Source organism: Canis aureus, chromosome 9 (assembly GCF_053574225.1).
Source record: "Canis aureus isolate CA01 chromosome 9, VMU_Caureus_v.1.0, whole genome shotgun sequence".
In the NCBI taxonomy this organism is placed as follows: Eukaryota; Metazoa; Chordata; class Mammalia; order Carnivora; family Canidae; genus Canis; species Canis aureus.
This window is the reverse complement of record NC_135619.1, coordinates 5,538,469-5,563,657: the sequence shown is the minus strand read 5'-3', so window position 1 is coordinate 5,563,657 and position 25,189 is coordinate 5,538,469. Positions and strand designations below refer to the sequence as shown.

The window sequence follows — 25,189 nt, the reverse complement described above, 5'->3', positions numbered from 1 at the left end:
TTTAAAGAGCCCCTTGTGGAGAAGAGCTTGTGGAGATTTTCATTCTGTTCCATGAAAATGCATTGCTCTTCCTCACGTTTTGAATGAATCTACTATCTACATCATTCCCAGGTTGGGAATGGAGCAGAAAGCTTCCAAGACTGTGCAGAGGAATCTCTTCTCTGTTGTAGCCAGAGACAAAGACTTCTGAGACCAAACTCAAAGTTGAACCTATCATGTGGTCCAATTACAGCAGAAATTGAATTCCAGCCTATGCCGGTTTTTATGTTCATGCAGGACATTGGTAGGAAGGACTGGGGCCCTGAAAAATCAGAGGGAGGTAGCTGGACGGACTCGCAGTAGCTGGGAGCAGAGGTAGCTTCTCGAATATGTGACCTGACAGTCACAGAGCCCGCAACTCTCCCAAGGACCCCTGCCCTTCATTGAATGCTGTGAAATCCTAAGAATGTGTTGAAATTCCTAATGATTTTATCTTCGTACTTGTCTTTAATGAGTGAGTCCCAGAAGTGGGAGGAATAGGTGCCTGAGCAGACGCTATACATAGGGCAGCAGGACACAGGCAGGAACATGTGCAGGCTCAGGTTCTGGGTCACAGCAGGCTGTGTGTGAAGTGAGCTGTTGGCAGGACCCCCTGCTGTGCCTGTGCCTGCTTTGGACTCTCTGGGGCTTTGGTATTCAGCAAGGGGTGTAGTAAAGTTTGTTGGGAAATTTTTTTTTAATTTTTATTTATTTATGATAGTCACACAGAGAGAGAGAGAGCCTCTCTGTGTATGACTATCACAAATAAATAATAATAAAATTAAAAATAAAATAAAATAAGTAAATATTTTAAAAATATTTTTACAAGAAGAAGATTGCAAAATCATTGGCAAAGTCTGGCAATGCAATGCACACCTTGCTTTTCTATTATTCTTCACACAATTTCACTTACTCCCATACGTTCTCCCAATCCCATGATTTGTGGCCCTCTGTGAGAGGTTGCAACCAGGACTTACAGAAATATGTATCGTTCCCTCTCTGTGTCATCTATTGATTTATATTGTCAGGAAATAGCAGTGCAAGAATATTTTCTCTCACCATATTTCCTGGGCACCGAGAGCAGTCTCCCTTCAGTTCCTAGCCAGAGAGCCAACTGATCTATTTTAGTGGCCAGGACATGAACCCTTTCATGATTCTGTTTCTGCCCCCATGCCTTCATTTTGAACACCAGCCTGTGTCTACCATCTGATATCCCAGAGAAGAAAGCAGGGCAGAAGTCCCTGGCCTCTTTCTTCCTGTTCCTATTCCTTTCTTCCCTTCTCTTCTTTCTTTACTAAAACTGAGTTTGGGAGCTCTAGCTCTCCCATCACCTCTCTCGTCATACTCCATCAGGAAGACAATGGGCAGAAGCCACGATCTTGGGCACACCTTGTCTTACGAAAAGTGTCAAAGGCACAGTACTACCCACCAGGATTGTCTGATCAACTTGTGCGGCTGGACTCTCACAGCAAGAATCACGCAGGTGCTACCTCATTGTTACATGGATTTATCTTGAAATTTCTTACACCCTGGCTGAGGAACTCTTGGCATCAAACTATTTTAAATGTCACTAAAAAACAACTGGGGTTGAAGGTGTTACTTGGGTCCTATGTTCCATCCATTTATATGACTTTGCATCAACCAAACACTGAGAGACAAAAACCACAGACTGTGCTGGAACCAGAGTGGATCAGTCAGAGAGGCTCGGCATCCAGGCCCTGCTCTGCTCAGAGTTTGCACCCAGCTCCCCCTGCAGTCCCTATCACTGTGTCTCTCAGGGCACAGTAGTACACAGCTGAGTCTGACAGTTGCACTGAGCCTTTCTTCAAGTGGAAGGATCTGGATGTTTTGTCCAAGGTGGCTTCAAAACCTTTGCTGCTTCCCTTTTCCTTGTCTCTTAATGCTTTCAGGAGGAGCTGTGGCCCTTCTCCCAGATACTGGACATACCAGAATAGAGTGGGGGATCCTGTTGTTGAGTAGGTACAGTTTATAGATAGGAAAGCCTCTTCTGAGAGGATCACTTGGCCTTCCGTCTGGTTCACTGAGTCTCCATGGGTTTGTCCTGGGGGAAAAAGAAAAGAGACCTGTGTCACCTTGGGCATGAAGCTCTTAAATAAAATTATAGTTAAAGGTTTTGACGACACAATGGAAAACAAGAATCCAAATTGTAAGAGGCATTTCACTTACCAAGCAGTAAGAGCAGTACAGTCACGACCCCTGGAGCACACTTCATCTCTGGAGCGTCACCTAGATAATGTTTCTCCTTCTTAACATGAAGAAATGTTCAAGTCACGGAGAAATAATCAGTGAAAACCCACATTTCCCCAGGAAATCAGAACGTGATGGGAAGCTGCACCCCCTGGTGGACAGCGGCTGACATGAGTGCATGCTGGCCAGAATCCGCCCAAACTCAACAGCCTGTTTCATCCCTGACTTCATGAGGCACATGTCAGGCTTAGGTGGCACTTGGAACTCTGAACAGCAGCAGTCCTAACCTCTCAGGTCTACTTTGTTCTTCAGACATTGCATGATATGGAAGTTCTTTAACATGGCATCCCAGGGCATTTCTGTAGCTGAGAGGATTAGCAATCTTCTAAATAATTTTACTAGAGTACTTTATAGTCTCGTGTGTCCATGTGGGCCGGCGAGAAATCCCCTGACTGCCAGAACAGGGTGGAGGTCAAATACAGAAAAAGTGATAAGGAGACAAGTCATTGCTGAGTGATTCTGTATTTTTTTTTGGCACTGTAGCTTAAAATTAAGAATAGTGACTGTCCTTATTGAAGCACTCACTAAGTATTTGTTAAACAGAAATGAACAAATGGCTTTTTTCTGAAAGCCATATACTTCGTTGGAAAATTTTAACAGCTGTATGGAATCCTATCTTTTTGATAAAGGTTCTCAAAACAAATGTCACACTGCTTTATAGTCAACTGTTTCAATAGGCAAATATTTCTGATTCGTATAATCTTTAACAAATGGAAAATATGAACTCTAGACAGAAGAATCATTATAAATAAAGTTGTCAAGTCCTTAATGATCTGAAATCCTTCTTTTCATTAAAGATTTATTTCATTTATTTAGAGAGAGAGACAGTGCAAGAGCAAGAGCAGGGCAGAGGGGTAGAGGGAAAGGGAGAGGGTAAGATCTATCGTCTGAGCGCTCCTTCTGGCTGAGCACAGAGCATGACACGGAGCTCAGTGTCACAGCCCTGAGATCCTAACTCGAGCCAAATGCAAGAGTTGATACTTAGCTGTTGGAGCCACCGAGGAGCCATCTGAGATTCTTAGCTTATAATCTCACTGTTTTGTTGACTCCAACCTCAGGAAACCTACATATGTGAATCAAGCCACAAATACGAATGCTACACTCAACAGATTTTAGCCTCAAGTATGCTTTCTATTACCATCCACCACATTTTGTTGCCAAACTTTAATCAAAAACTTTTCCTACGACCCAGCAATTGCACTGTTGGGGATTTACCCCAAAGATACAAATGCAATGAAACGCCGGGACACCTGCACCCCGATGTTTATAGCAGCAATAGCCACGATAGCCAAACTGTGGAAGGAGCCTCGGTGTCCATCGAAAGATGAATGGATCAAGAAGATGTGGTTTATGTATACAATGGAATATTACTCAGCTATTAGAAATGACAAATACCCACCATTTGCTTCAACGTGGATGGAACTGGAGGGTATTATGCTGAGTGAAGTAAGTCAGTCGGAGAAGGACAAACATTATATATTCTCATTCATTTGGGGAATATAAATAATAGTGAAAGGGGATATAAGGGAAGGGAGAAGAAATGTGTGGGAAATATCAGAAAGGGAGACAGAACGTAAAGACTGCTAACTCTGGGAAACGAACTAGGGGTGGTAGAAGGGGAGGAGGGCGGGCGGTGGGAGTGAATGGGTGACGGGCACTGGGTGTTATTCTGTATGTTAGTAAATTGAACACCAATAAAAAAAATAAAAAATAAAAAATAAATAAAAAAAAATCTGAAATAGAATTGCCTTATCATCCAGGAATCCAATCTCATGAGTCAACTCAGATATGGAAAGAATTTGTCTATATATCTGAATTATTGAGATGATTATAAATTCCAATATCTACCAAATGGTGGAAGCAACCCAAATGTCCATCCACAGATAGACATAGATAAACAAAATGTACTCTGTAAAGCACTGGAATATTATTCGACCTTAAAAAAAAAGAAATTCTGTTACATGCTGCAACATGGATGAACACTGAGGGCATTATGTCAAATGAAATGTCACAAAATGACCAATGCTGAATAATTCCAATTCTTTGAAGTATCTGAAGCAGTGAATCTCATGGAACAAGAAAGGAGATTGATACTTTCCAAGGAATTGAGGGATGCAATAATGAAGAGTTATTGTTTAATGGGTAAAAATATACAATTTTTCAAGGTGAAACGAATTCTAGGAATGGATGGAGGTGCTGGCTGAACAACAACGTAAATGTATTTGATACCACTGTACATGTCAAAGAAATGTAAATAGTAAAAACGTAAGTTAAAATGGTAAAATTTTGTACTTAGAACCCATCAAGAGATTCTTCTTAAGATTTCTACTCTACACATCTGCCTTTTTAGCAAACATAAGAGGGTGTTAGAATGCAAGACGTTGGTCTTATCAATCATCCGTTACCATTCAAACTTGAAGGCACAAGGGACATGCAGTTAGAGGTGGGAAGAGGAAAGTGGGGAAAATGTGGCAAAAAAAGATCAAACAAGGAGGGCTCGAGAGTGTACACACTGAGCCACATGAGGCAAAAAATGTTCTTGAAGGAGTGTTGAGGGGCAGGAACACACAAAGAGGACAATTCACACTCTGCTCCTTCACCATGTACCCCTAAGAGCTCCTAATTCTGATCTTTTGTGGATAAGACTGGGGAGAAGCAGTTAAACTCCTTTTTTTTTAAAGAATTTTTTTTAAAGATTTTATTTATTTATTCATGATAGTCACAGAGAGAGAGAGAGAGGCAGAGACACAGGCAGAGCGAGAAGCAGGCTCCATGCAGGGAGCCCAACGTGGGATTCGATCCCGGGTCTCCAGGATCGCGCCCTGGGCCAAAGGCAGGCGCAAAACCGCTGCACCACCCAGGGATACCCGCAGTTAAACCTCCTATATGCAACCTGAGCACATCTAGGCTAGAGAGATGTGTTAATAAGATGGAATGGACACTAGTACAAATTATGTCACAGAGCAGATCTCTTGAAACTAAATGAGAGTACGATTTAGTACTCGCAATAAATAAATCTTTTTTTTTTAATTTTTTTTTTAACTTTTATTTATTTATGATAGTCACAGAGAGAGAGAGAGAGGCAGAGACACAGGCAGAGGGAGAAGCAGGCTTCATGCACCGGGAGCCCGACGTGGGACTCGATCCCGGGTCGCCAGGATCGCGCCCTGGGCCAAAGGCTGGCGCCAAACCGCTGCGCCACCCAGGGATCCCCGCAATAAATAAATCTAATCAAACTAAATCCCTAAATGGTACGAAACAGCATGATATAAAACAAAAAAAGGAAACCACACAGATAATTCATGGCCTTTCTTATTCTAACGATGCCTGTATCAAAGATATCCTCAATGAATTGTAGTGAACAAATTTATCTGAAAATCCAACAATTCACACACATTATTACTGATTTTTGAGTCAAGATTTCTAAATTTCCTTAGCCAAATCTTCTAGCTGAATCTAATTGCAAAATGGCAACATGTTTACTGTGGTTATTCTAGTCTTCAATAACAATTTCAACACAAATTTACAGGGATCTTTTGGATGCAGGATAACTCTTAACTGGAGAGGTGTTTTCTGAGAGTGAGAATTTCCCTCTAGCCCTGCGCCTGTGCTGCCACAACCTTAGCCTCATCCTGTCTGGGATGGCAAATCCCTGCCTTGGGCCCTACAGCAGGAGCAGGCATCAACAAGAGCTGTGGGGCTTGGGTACACCTCCCTCCAAGGTGCCACTCACTGTGGGCTCCCTCAGTGCACAGGAATACATTGCGGAGTCCATGAGCTCTGAAGTGTAGATGACGAGTTGGATGGATTTTCTTGTCTTCTGAAAATGCAGTGAGTAGCGACATTTGTGGCATTTTGCTGGCTGTAAGATTCTTGATGGATAAGGAACATCACCACCTCACTACTGAGCTGCTTGTACCACAATAGACTTTAACGGAGTTCACTGGTGTTATATGTGCATTCCAGGATGACAGCCCCCTTCTCCGGCACTGACTTTGCTGCTTGGGCTTCAGTTCCCGTCTGGGCAATACTAGATCCTGAAGGAAAAAGCATGGGATCAGGGGTTTCAGAATAGGTGATGTGGCACAAAACACTTCTACTTTACACATGTCCTTCTCAAGGTACCCACAAGATACTGCCCATCTCTCTTGATTTGAAGTCATACAGGTGGCACATTCGCACAGGGACCATCCTGACCAAGTCACATGGAAGCTATGACCACCTTGAGAAGTCTGGAGGCACCAAGTTTGAGTTCTTCCACTAGATGAAAAATGTCATCTGCTTCTGCAATTTCAGGGCTCAACAGTGTGAGGTGAGACTGCCAAGCTGAGGGGGGATTGTCTGGTACATCCTGCTTTGGTCCCAGAACAGGAAACAGGACTTTCCTGGTATAGCAAGTTGTGTGGGTCCTGTCACACTTCTCTTTGTACCAGCTGAGAGTCTCACTACCCAAAACTCTTTTGCATTAAGCAACTTTAATAAAAACATTAAATCTGAAAATAAACTTGAGTAAGATTTATATTGAAACGAAGACTTAGGATAGATGGTTTAACTGTGATATGTTCATTCACTGCATTTGAGATAAAAGTCGCTGGGTGGCACTTATGAACATATGATGGACAGGCCTCACTTTGGGAGCTCATACACTAAAATTAGAATGATACAGAGGATATTAGCATGGCCCATGTGTAAGAAGGACATGAAAATTCCTGAAGCAGTACATAATCATTTAATACTACCTGTAATGAATTCTAGAAACCACATAACATGTAAGATCATGAAAACAAGATATAAGAATCTTGTATGCTCACACTATGTGATTTCACCCAAGGCAGAAATAGGTCACTTATGGCAAGAAGGCAAAGTGTTTAGACTATTCATTGCAGCTCTGTCAAGCTACCTCTGGTGAATGCTAGTGTTCCTCCTCACTGTCAGGGTCTGGTCACATGCCTCTCTGGGGCCGGACAGCAGAAAAATCTAATCACTCTTGGCTAAAGAGCTCAGGCTGCAGGGCTCAGACAATAGATCCTGTCTCTGAGTCCTCCTCCTCCTCACTGTTTTGTGAGCTCAGCGATTTAGAATGGCCAGAAGAGACACCAGAGCTTGGTCATTAGGTTACCAAACTCTTAAATTTATATCATTCCATTACATCAGCTGAATCACAGTAACCTTCCATGCTTTGTATGCTCAGGTCTGAGCGCTGAAGGTGACCACTCAGTCTACTTAGATTCCTTCCCTTAACCTCAAGACACACACACACACACACACACACACACGCACACCTACGCACACACACACATTCCCACCAATGTGGGCCATGAAATCTTCCTTAATTCACAAAAAATATGTGGTGCTTCTTTTCCTTGACCCTTTCTGGAGGGCACAGCAACACTGAGTGCTTCCACCCTAGGCCTGGTTTTCTTCTTTAGTATCTTTGTTCGCTCCTAAGCATATACAGCTCATTTTCTAAAATTGGTTGACTTTACTGTCTGCTGATAACTTCTTTCATGTTTCCCTTTGTGTTTGTGAATTTCTGCCCTTTGGGATGTCTTTACTAAACTTCTTAAAGAGTATTAGAGTTATGGGAGAAGCTCAGTCATTTAAGATTTTGCATTCAGCTCAGGTCATGATCTCAGGGTCCTGGAATTGAGCCTCAATTTACGGCTCCCTGCTCAGTGAGGAGCCTGTGTTTCCCTTTCCATCTACCTACTTGTAGACACTTGTGCCTATGCACTCTGTCTCTCAAATAAGCAAGTAAAATATTTTCCAAAAAAGTGAATTTTGGAAATCAAGAGATAAACAAGTATTATTATCTACAATGGCGGTTTTTTAGACTTTTTTTTAAAGCAATCTACACCCAACATGGGCTGAAGCATAAAACCTGAGATCCAGAGTTGCAGCTTTATCTACAGAGCCAGGCAGGCATTTCTTTTCTTTTCTTTTTTTTTTTTTTTAAGGGCAGGCATTTCTAGTTTACTATATTTATCCAAGTGTCTGAGAAATTTGAAATTTTCAAACTACATTTTCATATCCTTATACATTTATACAAATTTGGAAATAAAATTTATATTTCAAAGCAACTAAATAAAGGCCCAGGGCCTCTCTCTTCCTTGCTTAGGTACATGTGTTCCTCCTCCTTTCTTCCCTTCCCTTCTTTCTCCACTAAAACCTGGTTGGAGGCTGAAGCTCTCCCATCACCTCTCCCATCAACCTCCATCAGGAAGACACTGGGCAGATGCCACCTTCTCAGGCACACTGTGTCTCTGTAAAAGTGTCATAAGGCACAGTAATACCCACCAGGCCTGTCTGACACACTTGTGGGGCTGGATTCTCACAGCAAGTATCAGGCAGGTGCCACCTCATAGTTACATGGATTTATCTTGAAATTGCTTACACCCTGGGTGAGGAACTCTTGGCACCAAAGTATTTTAAATGTCACTAATGAACAGTTGATGTTGTGCAATGTCACTTCCGGTCCTAAGCTCCAGCCATTTGTCTGACTTTGTATCAACCAGACACCGAGAGACAACCACAGACTGCATGAGAACCCCAGTGGATCAGTCAGAGAGGCTCAGCATCCAGGCCCTGCTCTGCTCAGAGTTTGCACCCAGCTCCCCCTGCAGTCCCTATCACTGTGTCACTCATGGCACAGTAGTACACAGCTGAGTCTGACATTTCCACTGAGCCTTTCTTCAAGTGGAAGGATTTGGATGAACTGTCCAAGGTGGCTTCAAAACCTTTGTTGCTTCCCTTTGCCTTGTTTGTCAAGGCTTTCAGGAGAAGCTTTGGACCTTCTCCCAGATACTGGACATACCAGAATAGACTGGGTGACCATGATGTTGAGAAAGTACAGTTCATAGTCAGGAAGGCCTCTTCTGAGAGGGTCACTTGGCCTTCCGTCTGGTTCACTGAGTCTCCATGGGTTTGTCCTGGGGGAAAAAGAAAAGAGATCTGTGTCAGCTTGGGCATGAAGCTCTTAGAGAAAATAATACTTAAATTCAGTTTTGCCGACATAGTGGAAAAAATTAAATTTAAATTTTAAGAGACATTTTACTTACCAACCATGAAGAATAGGGCAATCACAACGCCTGGAGGAAACTTCATCTCTGGAGTGTCACCTAAATAATGTTCATCACTCTTCAACGTGAAGAAACGTGGTGTGAGGGAAATGATCAGGGGAAGCCCTCATTTCACCCAGGGTAGTGTTTGTGGTAGGAAGCTGCACCCCCTGGTGGACAGGGACTGAATGAACTATGTTGGTCAGGGTCCTCCCAAACTCCCCAACCTTGTTTGATCCCTGACTTCTGAGGCCCATGTCAGGCTTCAGGTGGCACTTGGAACTCTGAAAAACAACAGTCTAACCTCTCAAGTCCATTTTGTTCTTCAGACACTCCCTGGTATGGAAGTTCCGTAACACATCATCCCGGGGGATTTGGTAGCTGACAGGGTAACCGTGTACTAAAGCATTTCACAACAGTACTTTATAATATTCTCATATACCCATGTTGGCCAGCCTATAATCCACCGTCTGTCAGAAAAGTGGTCAGGGTTGATTACAGAAAAAGTAATAAGAAGAAAAGAAATTGCTGATTGATTCTCTGTATTTTGGCACCATACTCCTAAACTGAGAATAGTGACTGTCGGTTTTTAAGCACTCACTAATTGTTGGTTAAGTTACACAAAGTAATGAACAAATGCCTTTACTTGAAATACAGTATTTAAGTGGTTCTAAAATAATACCAATAATAATAATATATCTTTTTAATAAGTTTTTCTGAAGAAAATAACTGCATTCTATATCCAAATGTTTTCATATTCAACTATTCCTAAGTTTCAGTATCATTTAAAAGTGAAAAGTAGGAATTCTAGACACAAGAAACATCATCCATGAATGATTTTTTTTAATCTGTTGCCAAATATTAATCAAATAATTTTCCCCACAAGGGAAGAAATCAGGATTACTAGGAAAAAGCTGGAGACTTACAGAACTTTCATAAAGTCCTGTAAACATTTATTCCTGGACACATTCAGAAGCTTAGCGCAGCTGTTTCCTGGAGGTGACTCCCCACACATTCAGGTCAAGAACTTTATGAGTTCAGAGCCAACATAGTGTAACGGTTTCCCAGATGCAGAGAGGAGTAAGAAATTTACCTTGAATCCTGTTTTAGGTCAGGTATCTCTTCGCTTCCCCTCCACCTTCCAAATATTGTCAGAAACCTGCCTCAAATCTATGCTAGAAAGGAATTTTGGACAAGCACCTACAAACTTCTATTCAGATATGCAAGGACAATGTGAAAAGGGTTGGAATCATGATGGTTGAAAATAAACAATATAGTACATAGATGCAGGAAGACATCGTGTATAACTTTAAAAATTGTAGTTTCAAAAAAAAACTGCACCAAATTGAACGATACTATAAGATGTGCTGTGTGTATCCACTTGTGAAGCCATCACCGCATCCAGATAATGAACATATGTATCACCGCAAATTTTTCTTCTTAATCTCTTTGTCATTCTTCTCTCAACCAGCAATACACCTATTTCCAGGGAATCTTTTTGTTATGAATTAGTTTGCATGTTTTATAATTTTGTATAAACGGAATCACATGCACTCTTTGGTTTGGCTTCTTCTCAGCACACTTATTTTGAGATTCTTCCATAGTCATAATTATCACGACTTTGTTCCTTTTATTGCAGTGTAGTATCCCATCCTATGCCTATAAAACAAGGAGTTTATTCATCTATTGATGACCATGTCTAGCCCCAGGGTGACTGTTAATAAAATAAAGCTGCTATGAACATTTGTGTATGTTTTATTTCACTTAAATTTAATTTGCCTACATATAGTATAACACCCAATGCTCATCCCATCAAGTGCCCTCCTCAATACTCATCACCGAGCTACCCCATCCCCTCGCCCACCTGCCCTCCTACTACATTTCCCTAAGTTAGGAGTCTCTCATGGTTTGTCACCCCCTCTAATTTTCCCCACTCAGTTTCCCTTCTTTCCCTTTTAATCCCTTTCACTAATTCTTATATTCCTCATATGAGTGACACAATATGATGATTGTTCTTCTCTGACTGACTTACTTCACTCAGCATAATACCCTCCAGTTCATGGAATGTCTTTCCATCTCTTTACTTCTTCCTTGATTTGTTCCATGAGTGTTCTGTACTTTTTAGAGCATAGATCCTTTACCTCTTTGATTGCGTTTATTTCTAGTTATCTCACAGTTTGGGGTACAATTATAAATGGAATTGATTCCCTAATTTTTCTTTCTTCAGTCTCATTATTAGTGTATAAAAATGCAACCAATTTCTGTGCATTAATTTTAATCCTGCAACATTGCTAAATTGCCGTATGAGTTCTAGCAATCTTGGTGTGGAGTCTTTCGGATTTTCCAGATACTGTATCATGTCATCGCAAAGAAGGAGATTTTGACCTCTTCTTTGCCAATTTGAATGCCTTTCATTACTTTTCATGTGCTATGTGGTGAGAGTGGGTATCCCTGTCATGTTCCTGACCTTAGGGAAAGGGCTCTCAGTTTTTCCCCCTTGAGAGTGATATTCACTGTGGGCTTTTCATAGGTGGCTTTAACGATACTGAGATATGTCCCTTCTATCCGTACACTTTGAAGAGTTTTGTCAGGAACGGATGCTGTATTTTGTCAAATGCTTTCTCTCCATCTATTGAGAGGATCACATGGTTCTTGTCTTTTATTGATATGATTATCACATTGACTGTTTTAGGACTGGTGAACCACTCTTGCACCTCAGGGATAAATCTCATTTGGTCCTGGTGAATAATCCTCTTGATGTACTGTTCCATCCAGTTGGCTAGTATCTTGGTGGAAATTTTTGCATCAATGCTCATCAGGGATATTGGTCCGTAATTATTCTTTTTGATGGGGTCTTAGTCTAGTTCTGGGGTCAAGGTATTGCTGGTCTCATAGGACAACTTGGGAAGCATTCTTTCCATCTGTCCTTTGGAATAGCTTTAGTAGAATAAATATTATTTCTTCTTTAAATGTTTGAAGAATTCCCCTGGAAAGCCATCTGGCTCTGGACTTTTGTGTCCTGGGAGGTTTTTGATGACTGGTTCAATTTCCTCGCTGCTTTTTGTACTGTATTCTATTTCTTCTTGTTTTACTTTTGGTAATTTGAAGATGTCTAGCAATATACTCATTTCTTCCAGATTGCCTAATTGGCTGACATATAGTAGCTTATAAAACATTTTTAAAATTGTTTGTATTTCCTTGGTATTGGTTGCGCTCTCTCTTTTTTCATTCATGATTTTTTAAGTTGAGTCTCTTCCCTTTTCTTTTTAATAAGTCTGGCTAGGGATTGATCTATCTTATTAATTCTTTCAATGAATCAGCCCCTGGTTTCTTTGATATGTTCTACAGTTCTTCTGGATTCTATTTCATTGAGTTCTGCTCAAATCTTTATTATCTCTCTTCTTCTGCTTGACTGAGGCTTTATTTGTTGATCTTTCTCCAGTTCCTTTAGGTGTAGGGTTAGCTGTATATTTGAGATTTCTCAGTTTTTTGAGGGAGGCTTGTATTGAGGTATTTCCCTCTTAGGACCGCTTTTGCTGTATCTCAAAGATTTTGAACAGTTGTATTTTCATTTTCGTTAATTTCCATGAATCTTTTAATTCTCTAATTTCCAGGTTGACCCTTTCATCTTTTAGTAGGATGCACTTTAACTTCCAAGTGTTTGACTTCCTTACAACTTTCTTCTTGTGATCGAGTTCTAGTTTCAAAGCATTAAGGTCAAAATATGCAGGGGACAATCCCCATCTTTTGATATAGGTTGAGACCTGATTTGTGACCCATGATGTGGTCTATTCTGGAGAAAATTCCGTGTACAGTTGAGAAGAATATGTATTATATTGCATTAGGGCAGAATGTTCTGTTTGCATATATGAAATCCAATTGGTTTTGTGAGTCACTCAAAGCCCTTGTTTCTTTGCTGATCTTCTGCTTAGAAGATCTGTTCTATGCTGAGAGTGCCTTGTTGAAGTCTCTATTAATTATTATTTAAGTATCCCTTTATTTTGATTATTAATTGGTTGATATTCTTGGCTGCTCCCACATTAGGGCATAAATATTCATAATTTTTAGTCTTCTTATTAAAGGACAGACCCTTTAATTATGATATACTATCCCTCCTCATATCTTATTACAAACTTTGGGATAAACTTTAATTTCTCTGATGTGTGGATTGCTACCCCAGCTTTTTTTTTTTTTGAGGTCCATTTGAATGGTAAATGGTTCTCCAACCCACTCAATATGAAGGTGTCCTTAGGTCTAAAATGAGTCTCTTGTAGACAGCATATACATAAGCTTTTTATCCAGTCTGATACTCTGTATCTTTTGACAGGATCATTTAGCCCATTCATGTTCAGAGTAACTACTGTAAGATATGAATATCAATTTAGTGTCATAGTGTTACCTATTCAGTCACTGCTTGTGCACACTGTTTCTTTTTCTTAAGATTTTAAAAATTCATTTATTCATGAGAGGCACAGACACAGGCAGAGGGAGAAGCAGGCTCCATGGGGGGAGCTTGATGCGGGACTCGATTCTGGGACTCCAGGATCAAGCCCTTAGCTAAGGCAGGTGCTAAACCACTGAGCCACCCAAGGATCCCTGTTCAGATTGTTTCTATGGGTTCCCTCTTTGCTTACAGAGTCACCCTTAATATTTCTTGCAGAGCTGCTTTGGTGATCACATATTCTTTCAGTTTCTCTTCATCCTGAAAGCTCTTTATCTCTCCTTCTATTCTGAATGACAGCCTTGCTGGAGAAAGTATTCTTGTCTGCATGCTCTTCTCATTCAGGCCCCTAAATATAACATACCAGCGCTTTGTGGCTTGCCTTGGCTCTGTTGATAAGTCTGTTATTAATATGATATTCCTTGAGAGCCGTGGCCGCCTGCGTGGTGTCACTAGGCCAGAAGAAACACCCAGCAGTTCCACTTACCTTAGTTCATGAAGTTTTGCCACCTACTTAAGTAATCAAAAATGGAAAATTCTGCAAAAGCAGAAGAGTGTGAAAAGCTCTCTCTCGAAGAGGCAAAAGCATCAAAAGATTTGGAAACAAAGTCTTCATTCAGTATTAATGAAAACACAACCACTCCTGGGACTTGACTTTCTGAAAAGGCTCCTGTCTGGGGAGAAGCAGACACACCAAAAAAGAGAAAAATGGATTTGAAGATGATCTTATAAAGGAAAGTTCTAGTGGTGGGAAAGATACTCCAACCAAGAAAAGAAAACTTGATGCTGAAATTGTCCCAGAGGAAAAAGATTTTGATGATGATGAGGGCATTTCAAGGAAAAGAAGAATGGAAACTGATGATTTTCCAAAGGATGAACCTTCTACTGGAGATGGCACACAGAAGAAGAGAAAAATAGAACTTGAGGATGTTCCTGAAAAGCAAAAAAACTTAGAAGAAGGACACAGTTCAGCAGTGGCTGCCCACTATAATGAACTACAGGAAGTTGGTTTGGAGAAGCGTAGCCAAAGTCGCATTTTTAACCTAAGAAACTTTAATAATTGGGTGAAAAGTGTCCTCATTGGGGAATTTTTAGAAAAGGTACGACAGAAAAAAAAAAAACAACGCGATATCACTGTTTTGGACCTGGGATGGGGTAAAGGTGGAGATTTGCTCAATTGGAAAAAGGGAAGAATTAACAAAGTAGTTTGTACAGATATCACTGATGTTTCTGTCAAACAGTGTCAGCAGCGGTATGAGGACATGAAAAATCGTTGTCGTGATAATGAATATATTTTCAGTGCAGAATTTGTAACTGCTGATTGTTCAAAGGAACTTTTGATTAACAAATTTCGTGACGCCGAAACATGCTTTGACATCTGTAGTTGTCAGTTTGTCTGTCATTATTCATTTGAATCCTATGAGCAGGCTGACATGATGCTCAGAAATGCCTGTGAGAGACTGAGCCCTGGAGGCTATTTTATTGGTACCACTCCCAATAGCTTTGAACTGATAAGACGCCTTGAAGCTTCAGAAACAGAATCATTTGGGAATGAGATATATACTGTGAAGTTTCAGAAGAAAGGAGATTATCCTTTATTTAGCTGCAAATATGACTTCAACTTGGAAGGTGTTGTGGATGTCCCTGAATTCCTGGTCTATTTTCCATTGCTACATGAAATGGCGAAGAAGTACAATATGAAACTAGTCTACAAAAAGACATTTCTGGAATTCTATGAGGAAAAGATTAAGCACAACGAAAATAAAATGCTGTTAAACGAATGCAGGCCTTGGAGCCATATCCAGCAAATGAGAATTCCAAACTGCCTATCCGAGAAGGTGGATGACTATGAGCATGCAGCAGAGTACATGAAGAACAGTCAAGTAAGGTTACCTTGGGGAACCTTAAGTAAATCAGAGTGGGAAGCCATAAGTATTTACTTGGTTTTTGCATTTGAGAAGCAGCAGTGAGCACATACGCAGTAGCCCAGGATGGCTGTGTCCCGTCCTATACAGATTTGAATGATCCATCCTAGATTTGACAACTTTGTTTAATTATTCTAAATGTGCAGATGCTGCCGGAAACTCCAGTGTATAAATTCAACATTTGCTGTCTGTTACAGAAAAACTTTTGTGTGTGTTATTAAGAATCAGTTGGGGGATCCCTGGGTGGCGCAGCGGTTTAGCGCCTGCCTTTGGCCCAGGGCGCGATCCTGGAGACCCGGGATTAGAATCCCACATCGGGCTCCCGGTGCATGGAGCCTGCTTCTCCCTCTGCCTGTGTCTCTGCCTCTCTCTTTCTCTCTCTCTCTCTTTCTCTGTGACTATCACAAATAAATAAATAAATAAATAAAATAAAAGAATCAGTTGGAACCTTTGTCTTTAAAAACCTATTTTTAAGTAACGTTCTAAGAATTCGATTTGCCTCACTACTCTCTGAGCGCATAAAAATTATAGTATGACTTGTTTGAGCTGCTGAGCTCTTTCCACAGTGCTCTGATTTGTTCAGTGTTTGTTTACAGTATTAAATTTATTGCAGTTATAGAATTGATGAGGGAGCATACTGGTTGGTGGGGTTTGTGCTCATTTCTGTAGTTTTGTTATATAGTGTGTTCAAGATTAAATGGATTGTGTTCTGTACTATTGAATGTGTTCAATATATATCACTAAAGTTGCAAGTTTAAAACAGAATTTTAAATGATAATAAAAATTATTTACCTAGAAAAAAATATGATATTCCTTGCCATATAAGTTAGGAATCTCTTATCTCTCACTGCTTTTACGTTTTTCTCATTCTCTCTGAAATTTTCAAACTTCACCATTACATGTCGAGGTGTTATTCAGTTTCTGTTGATCTTGGGGGCTGTGGTCCTCTCTATCTCCTGGACATGAATGCCTCTTTAATTCTCCAGATTTTTTTCTATTGGAGTTCAATTTGTCAACACATAGCATAACACCCAGTGCTCATCCCATCAAGTGCCCCCCTCAGTGCCCGTCACCCAGTCACCCCCACCCCCCGCCCACCTCCCTTTCCACCACACCTTGTTCATTTACCAGAGTTAGGAGTCTCTCATGTTCTGTCTCCCTCTCTGATATTTCCCACTCATTTTTTCTCCTTTCCCCTTATTCTCTTTCACTGTTTTTTTATAGTCCCCAAATGAATGAGACCATATAATGTTTGTCCTTCTCCTATTGACTTATTTCACTCAGCATAATACCCTCCAGTTCCATCCATGTCCAAGCAAATGGTGGGTATTTGTTGTTTCTAATGGCTGAGTAATATTCCATTGTATACATAGACCACATCTTCTTTATCCTTTCATGTTTCGACGGACACCGAGGCTCCTTCCACAGTTTGGCTATTGTGGACATTGCTGCTTTTACTTCCACAAATTAAGGAAGGTCTCAGCTATGATTTGTTGAAACATAATTTCTCTCCACATCCTCTGGAATCGCCATAAGATGAATATTATTCTTTCTCAAACTATCACTTAATTCCCAGATTAAGTGGGAATTATTTGTGGGCTCTATTTCCCTCAGTTTACTTCCTTACCATCAACCTTCCTTACCATCAACTTGTCTTCTATGTCACTCACTCTCTTCTGCCTCATTAAGCCTAGCTGTTAGAGCATCCAGTTTAGACTGTTAAACTTGGCCTGATTAGATCTCAGTTTGGGAGTAAGAGAATCTATACAGTCTTTTATGTTTCTTCAAAAGCCACCAGTAATTTGGTTCTTTCTTTTCTGGTGAATTCTCCCTTCTACTCATTTTGTGCAGTGGAGAATGGCTGTATGAGTAAGCAGAGTCAAAAATATCAACAATGATCTAAATAAAATACCCCCTAGACAATTCTGAAGAGGTCAGGTACCAGAAAATAAAAGAAACAGAAGACTATGAAAGTAGAAAACAAATTTTTTTAAATAGTAAAAATTTTAAAAGGGGGGAAAAGAGTGGTGGGGGAGAGTGAGTATTGTCTCACAGAGTGGACCAAGACAGTGATACTCTTAGTTCTGAGTGTATTTTGATCGTATGTGAGAAGGTGCTCAATTCCAGATTTATGTAAACAAGCAAATTTATAGAGAACAACAGCAACAACAATCACAAAAACAAGGAGACAAAATAGGTGTGCAGAATGGGAAGGAAGAGAAAACATAATATCACAGAGTACACCTATATACTTCTCCAACTGGTTCTGAGTGTATTTTCATCTGTATCTTAGAAGATACTAAATTACAAAATTATAAAACGAAACAAAACAAAAACAAAAAAAACCCAAACTTATATATCTACAAAAATTAAATTGAATACTTGAAAGGAAGTCAAAAATGAAGAAAATACGTACTAGATGTAATTGTAAATATAGGAAACTTGAAAAAGAAAAACTGAAAAATGAACAGTTTATAAACTATTTTAGCTAAGGCAGGAAAAAAGAAAGAATATTGGAAATTTTTAATGTGAAAGATAAATAAAAAGCAAATCCTTGAGTTCCTATACACTATTTTCCTTCAGTCCTGGACTTTCCAGGCTGCTTGGTCTGTAAACGTGCTGTTACGCTGTTCTTCCAGCTGTTCTTCTGGGGAAGACACCTGCTATACTCATTCTCAGGTGTCTGTGCCTGGGCAGAGGAGCCCCACGCTTTGCCAGGTGGCTAGACTCTCTGTGAAACTCTTTGTCCGGTGAGGCCGTTGTTCCCTAGAGACTGTGTGTCTCCAGGGAGAAAGCAGAGAGAAAAAATGGTGGCAGCCAAATCTCCAGCCACAGAGTGAAAGCTCCCCTCGACTAACAAGCTACAGGCTCTTACTGCGTGCTGGATTCATCTAATTTTAAGGGTGACCAGTGGTGGGAGAACTTTTACCATCTTGTGCACTCATCAGCTCCCCCACCCTAATGGAGGGAACAGAAGATAGTCCACTTCTGTTCGTTTCCAGGCCCTGGGGCAGAGATAATTCACCCGCTCAGCTACACACAGGCTCTGCCTCTCCCAGGTGTCCATGGAGGGGTGCTGTGTTCCAGTCCTTAGTTGGAACATTGGATGCCATTACTCCCATGATCAGACCACACTTTCTGGTTTATGGCATAAGTGGGGCTTTGTCCTGGGCTTCCTAGCCTCTCAGAACCCCTCCATGGTGCTGGAGCTCAATTCTACCTCATACCAATCTGAAGGACAGACAGGGCCCAATCCACTGGAACAGCTAGGACAAAAGTAAGGAAGGGGAACACTCTACAGCTGGTATTGCTTGCAAGATTGGGAATAAGTGCAGAACCTAGGTTTTAATCCCAAAAAGAAGGGGATGAAGGTAAGGAGGCCTTATGCCAAATAATTCAAATCACCTTTCATGAGCCAGTTTCTTTCTCACCTCATACAGAGAACAGAACAATGGATAGCCTGATCCTCTCAGATATCTAGCTAATTTTTTGGGTATGACCCAAAGGCACAGATGACACAAACAAAAATACAGAAATGGAATTGCATCAAACTAAAAAGCTCCTGCATGGTAAAGGAATTATTCAACTGAGTGCAAGATAATTAATGGAATTGTAGAAAATATCTGTGAACCACCCATCTGATAAGTGACTAACATCAAAAATATATAAGGAACACAAACAACTTAACATCAATAAAATTGGAAAAAATTTTAAACAAAAGAGAAGATGCATATAAAGTGCCTAGAGAAGGGAATCGTTTGGGGGATCCCTGGGTGGCGCAGCGGTTTGGCGCCTGCCTTTGGCCCAGGGCGCGATACTGGAGACCCGGGATTGAATCCCACGTCGGGCTCCCGGTGCATGGAGCCTGCTTCTCCCTCTGCCTGTCTCTGCCTCTCTCTCTCTCTCTCTCTCTCTCTCTCTGTGTGACTATCAAAAATAAATAAAAATTAAAAAAAAAGAAGGGAATCGTTTGGATTTAGCCCTCAACTAAACATAAACTCCTTAGGATCCTGTTCTGTTCTCTCCTATACCCTCAATTTGTAGGAAAAAAGCACATAGCAAAGCTTTATTGAATGAATTGATGATGATGTTTTGCTCTAGTACTAACAGTACTATTTTTAGTACTCATTGGTATTTCAACAGATTTTTTGTAGGCCTACTGTTTGTCAGGTATGCTCATATGTGTTGAGAATAAGCAAAATCTCTGCTCTCGTGGAATTACAATCTAGTAAGAGAAAGGCACAATATTTGAGCACAGACCTGGCAAGTGGTAAGTTAGAAGCTCGTGAAAGTTCTCCTCTTATTACTTCTATTTTCTCAATGAATAGTTGAGAGTGTAGATATATGTATGAGGCTTTATTGCAAGTTTAAGTTTAGGACACAGAGTGGTATATGCAAAAGATGGAAAGAGACAGACCATGTGAAATAACCAAAAGAAACCTGGCATATTGTATGCATATAATAGAAACTAGGCTTTCAGAATAAAATTATTGGAGGTAAAGAAGGCACAGTGGTTAATTTTATGTGTCTACTTGACTAAGTCATGGTACCCAGATATTTGGTCAAATGTCAAATTAGAAGTCGCTGTGAAGGTCTTTTTGTTTTGAGGTTTTTGTTTTCTTTTGGGTTGGGTATTTATGGTTTTTTGTTTTGTTTTGTTTTGTTTTGTTTTTTTGAAAGACAGAGTAGAGGGAGAAAGAAGGAAAGAATCTCAAGTAGGCGCCACACCAAGTGTAGAGCCCAATATGGGGCTCCATCTCACAACTCTGAAATCATGATCTGAGCCTAAATCAACAGTTATACACTTGACTGACTGAGCCACTCAGGAGCCTCTATAAAAGTATTTTTTAGATGAGATTAATGTTAAAGTCAATAGTCCGAGAAAAGGAGATTACTCTCCATGACATGAGTAGGCCTCATCTCAGGAGTTGAAGATCTTAAGAGAAATAGATCAAGGACCTAGAAGAAGAAAGAATTCTGCCTCCAGACTCCTTTGGGACACAAGCTGCAATACCAACTCTTTCTGGGGTCCAGCCTACCCACCTGCCTTATGGAATTTGGACTTGCCTGTCTCCATAATCACATAAGCCAATCCTAAAATCTCTTTCTTTCTGTGTCTGTCAATCTCTTTACACAAACACACACACACACACACACACACGTGTGCACACATGCTATTATCTTAATAGATTCTGTCTCTCTGGAGAACCCTAATACAGAGAATACTTTTAAATATCAATGAAGAACTTTCATATTCGAAAAAAATCAGTTTTAAATGTGTATACACCTAAATAATATAGATGGTTTGTTTGTGATATATACTTTCATGTTTAAGTGTTGTGTTTCACAATAAAATGGTTAAGTATTGATGGTGAAGATATTGTAGCCCCAGAAATGGTTGATCCCTCAGGACACTCCCTTCAGGGAAGAACTAAAACACAAAATCAGTCCAGCAAACTCAGGAAGGAGAGGGTTGAGGGGAGAGAGGGGAGGAGAAAGGACGAGGGAAAGTGAGAGCAAGAGAGAGCAAGAGAGAGAGAGAAAGAGTCTCAGACAAGGTATCAGTCCATTCCCATCCATTCCCGTTCTGCTTAAAATAGGGGCACTATATTTGAAATAAAGCCCATTTTGAACAGAAGCCTCAGGAAAGGCAAGGATACTTACTGATGTGGGAGCAGGGCTGGCAGAGGACAAAGCACAACTAAAGTCCTGCAAACACCGCCACCCAGGGTGGGATATATGGGATATTCTTCAGGAAGCTTCCAGTTGTCTTAATGTTAATGCCTTCCTAGAGGGAAAAGCAATCTTTATCTTGACAATGCAAGGCCTCCAGTATCTTGTAGGTCCTCCTTAGCATATGAAAATCCTTTTGGAATCTCCCTATTCCTTACCTCCTCCAACTCTGCAAGTATATAATCAGCCACCCCTCACATGCCCTGGACAGTTGCTCTTTCTGCCCACAGGTCCTGCCCCCTAGCCTTAGTAAAACTACCATTTTGCACCAAAGAAGTCTCTAGAATTCCTTCTTGGTCGCCAGCTGTGGACCTCACCTATATTCCAAAACTTCATCATTACCACGACGGATTTTCATGAACTTCATCAGGAATTCTATGCAGTAATGGAAGAAAAGTCAGGAAATTTCCTGCAACACAATGATAGGGTCCAGAACACTGAGGCAGCAGCAGATCTCAAGACATTTCAAGTAGCTGAGACTCTTCTGAACTCCAAACCCAAGTCTAATTCCTCCTCTTAAAGAGGAACACAAAGGATACAAAGTTGCACTTAAGATTTAAAGATAAAAATAAGTGTAAAGGATAATAACAACATTTTAAAAAGCCACATATACATGACAGTCATAATACAATTTTCTGAACATAGACAATGGGCCTTAAAAATCTGTATGTTTTAAAGACAGTAACACAGTAGGAATGGGCAGATATATATGTGGACAAAGTATAGAGAAATAATGCGAACAGTATTTAAAAATATGAAATGAAACTCCATCTCATTCATAATAGAGAAACTATTAATAATAAGGGAAGCCCAACTGACAAGCAAAAGTCAAAAAACTCAGCAATACATAAGGTATGGGGACATAGGTTTTCTGACCAATCATCACTATTAGCAGTACATATTACTGAAACTAATCTAGAAGACTGTTTAGTTGAAAAATACAGACTAGTATGAATATGTTCCTTTCCTGAACAATATTTTCCCTAAAATGAATCATTATATTCTACTATTTTAATTTTTTTGGCTTTCTGACTTTTTTTAAGGTTTTATTTATTTCAGAAAGCACACAGGCACAGGAGCATGAGCAAGATCATTAGTGAGATCATGAGTACAAGTAAGGGGGGGAGAGGCAGAGGGAGAAAGAGAGAAGCAGACTCTCCACTGAGCAGGGAGCCCCATGTCTGCCTCAGCCTGAGGATCCTGATGATGACCTAAGCCAAAGGCAGATGTCAACCAACTGAGCCACCTTGGATTTCCACTTTTTTTTTATTTATTTAAATTCAATTTTCCAAGATGTAGTATAACACCCAGGGCTCATTTCATCACAGGCTTTACTTAATCCCAATTACTATATCAACCCTTCTGCAAACCCTTTGTTTGTTTCCCAGAGTATTGAGTCTCTCATTTTGTCTTCCTCTCTAATTTTTCCCCACTCAGTTTCTCCCTCTTCCCTTATGATCCCTTTCACTATTTCCTAGAGTCCACATAGGAGCAAAACCATATGATAATTGTCTTTCTCCAATTGTCTTATTTTACTGAGCATCATATCTTCCAGTGTCATCCACGTCAAAGTTAATGGCAGGTATTCGTCCTTTCTGATAACTGAGTAGTATTCCATTGTATATCTAGACCACATCTTCTTTATCCATTCATCTGTCAAAGGACATCCTGGCTCACTTCACAGTTTGGCCACTGTGGACATTGTAGCTGTGAATATTGGGGTACAGGCCTCCCATCTTTATCCCCAACACAGATATACTGAAGAGTTCGGCTATCTGACTTTTTGATGTGCTATTCTTCAGTTTATACTAACTATCTTCCATTCTTCTATAGAGTTTGAGAAGTGATCACTGCTTATTATGTAGGTCCAGGTAAAGAACATGGGTTGTCCATGACTTATATATTTTCTCATTCAGTCCTCCTATGATCTTCCAAACATTCAACACACACACACACACATGCACGACACTATCTACCATAATTATTAAAATGTAATTGGTACCACTTTTTCCTTACCCTCTCCAGAGGGTACAGCACACACTGAGGTACTTCTCTACTATGTGCTCCTTGGTTACTTCTTTATTTGGTCTGCTCAGCAAGTTTGCATTGATTGCACCATATACATACAGCTCACCCTCTAAAATTTTTCTAATATCACTGTCGTTTGTCATCTTTTTCAGTTCTCTTTGTCCGTTTATACCCTTTACAATTCCTTATCATCTTTTTAACAGGGCCTCAGGGTGTACAGAGAGGAATATGTACACTCCATCTTCCCTTGGTACTGCAAGACCATCTCACTCAAGGCCTTCTTGTAGGTAGGTTAATGATTGATGTGCTTACCGAGATGAAAGGAGGGACACAACTTGTGATATACATATGAGCCACTTCATTATGAGTCTGTCCCCATACCTTCATTTTGAATATCAGCCCATGTCTACCACCTGATTTATTAGAGAAGAAAGCAGGGCAGAGGTCCCTGGCCGCTCTTTTCCTTGCTCAGATACACTGCTTTTCCTCCTTTCTTCCCTTCCCTTCTTTCTCTCCTAAAACCTGGTTTGGGGGCTGAAGCTCTCCCATGCCTCCTGCCGTCGTACATACTCTGTCATAGACACACTGGGCAGAAGCCACCTTCTCAGGCACACTGAGTTCCTCTAAAAGTGTCAACGCACCAGAGAGGCTGAACAACTTGTGGGGCTGGACTTTCCCTGCAAGGATGAGCAAGAGACCACTTCACTGTTATGTGGTTTTATCTTGAAATTACTTACGCCCTGGCTGAGGAACGAAGGGCATCAAACTGTTGTCTAAGTCACTAGTGGATAGCCAGGTGGGGAGTATTATCTTGGTTCCTAGGCTCTAGCCTTTTGTATGACTTTGTATCAACCAGAAGCCGAGAGACAAACAACCACCGACTGTGCGGGAACCAGACTGGATCAGTCAGAGAGGCTCAGCATCCAGGCCCCTGCTCTACTCTGAGTTTGTGCTCAGCTCCCCCTACAGTCCCCATCACTGTGTCACTCAGGGCACAGTAGTACACAGCTGAGTCTGACATTTGCACTGAGCCTTTCTTCAAGTGGAAGGATTTGGATGAACTGTCCAAGGTTGCTTCAAATCCTTTGTTGTTTCCCTTTTCCTTGTCTCTTAATGCTTTCAGGAGGATCTGTGGACCTTCTCCCAGATACTGGACGTACCAGAAGAGAGTGGGTGTCGTTGATGTTGAGAAAGTACAGTTTATAGTCAACGAAGCCTCTTCTGAGAGGGTCACTTGGCCTTCCATCTGTTTCACTGAGTCTCCATGGGTTTGTCCTGGGGAAAAAGAAACCTGTGTCACCTTGAGCAGGCATAACACTCTTGGAAAAATCATAGTTAATAGTTTTGCTGACACAATGGGGATTAAAAAATGTAAATTTTTGAGGTATTTTCCTTACCTAGCATGAAGACTAAGACGATCACGATGCCTGAAGAACACTTCATCTCTGGAGTGTCACCTAAATAATGTTCTTCATTCTTCAACGTGAAGAAACACAGAGTGACAAAGAAATGCTTAGTGAAAGCCCTCAGTTCACACAGGAAATGTGATTGTGATAGGAACCTGCATCCCCTAGTGGACAGGGACTGAAATGGGTGTGTGTTGCCCACAGCTCTCCCAAACTCAGCAACCTGTTTCATCCCAGACTCCATGAGGCACAAGGCAGGCTTCAGGGGCGGTTGGAACTCTGAAAAACAACAATCCAAACTCTCAGGTCTAT

General features: G+C 40.8%; 1 non-coding gene and 3 pseudogenes across 1 annotated transcript; 2 read left to right on the top strand and 2 right to left on the bottom strand.

The window, feature by feature from the left end:
- Positions 1-6,216: 6,216 nt before the first annotated feature.
- LOC144321337 (T cell receptor alpha variable 9-2 pseudogene) lies at positions 6,217-9,390 on the bottom strand (annotated as a pseudogene).
- On the top strand, positions 6,909-7,015 carry LOC144321384 (U6 spliceosomal RNA). The gene has a single exon (XR_013387049.1). It is a non-coding gene; the product is annotated as a U6 spliceosomal RNA (small nuclear RNA).
- Positions 9,391-14,216: 4,826 nt separating the features above from the next.
- On the top strand, positions 14,217-15,850 carry LOC144320264 (mRNA cap guanine-N(7) methyltransferase pseudogene; annotated as a pseudogene).
- An 8,537-nt stretch (positions 15,851-24,387) lies between these two features.
- LOC144321336 (T cell receptor alpha variable 9-2 pseudogene) lies at positions 24,388-24,914 on the bottom strand (annotated as a pseudogene).
- Positions 24,915-25,189: the final 275 nt, after the last annotated feature.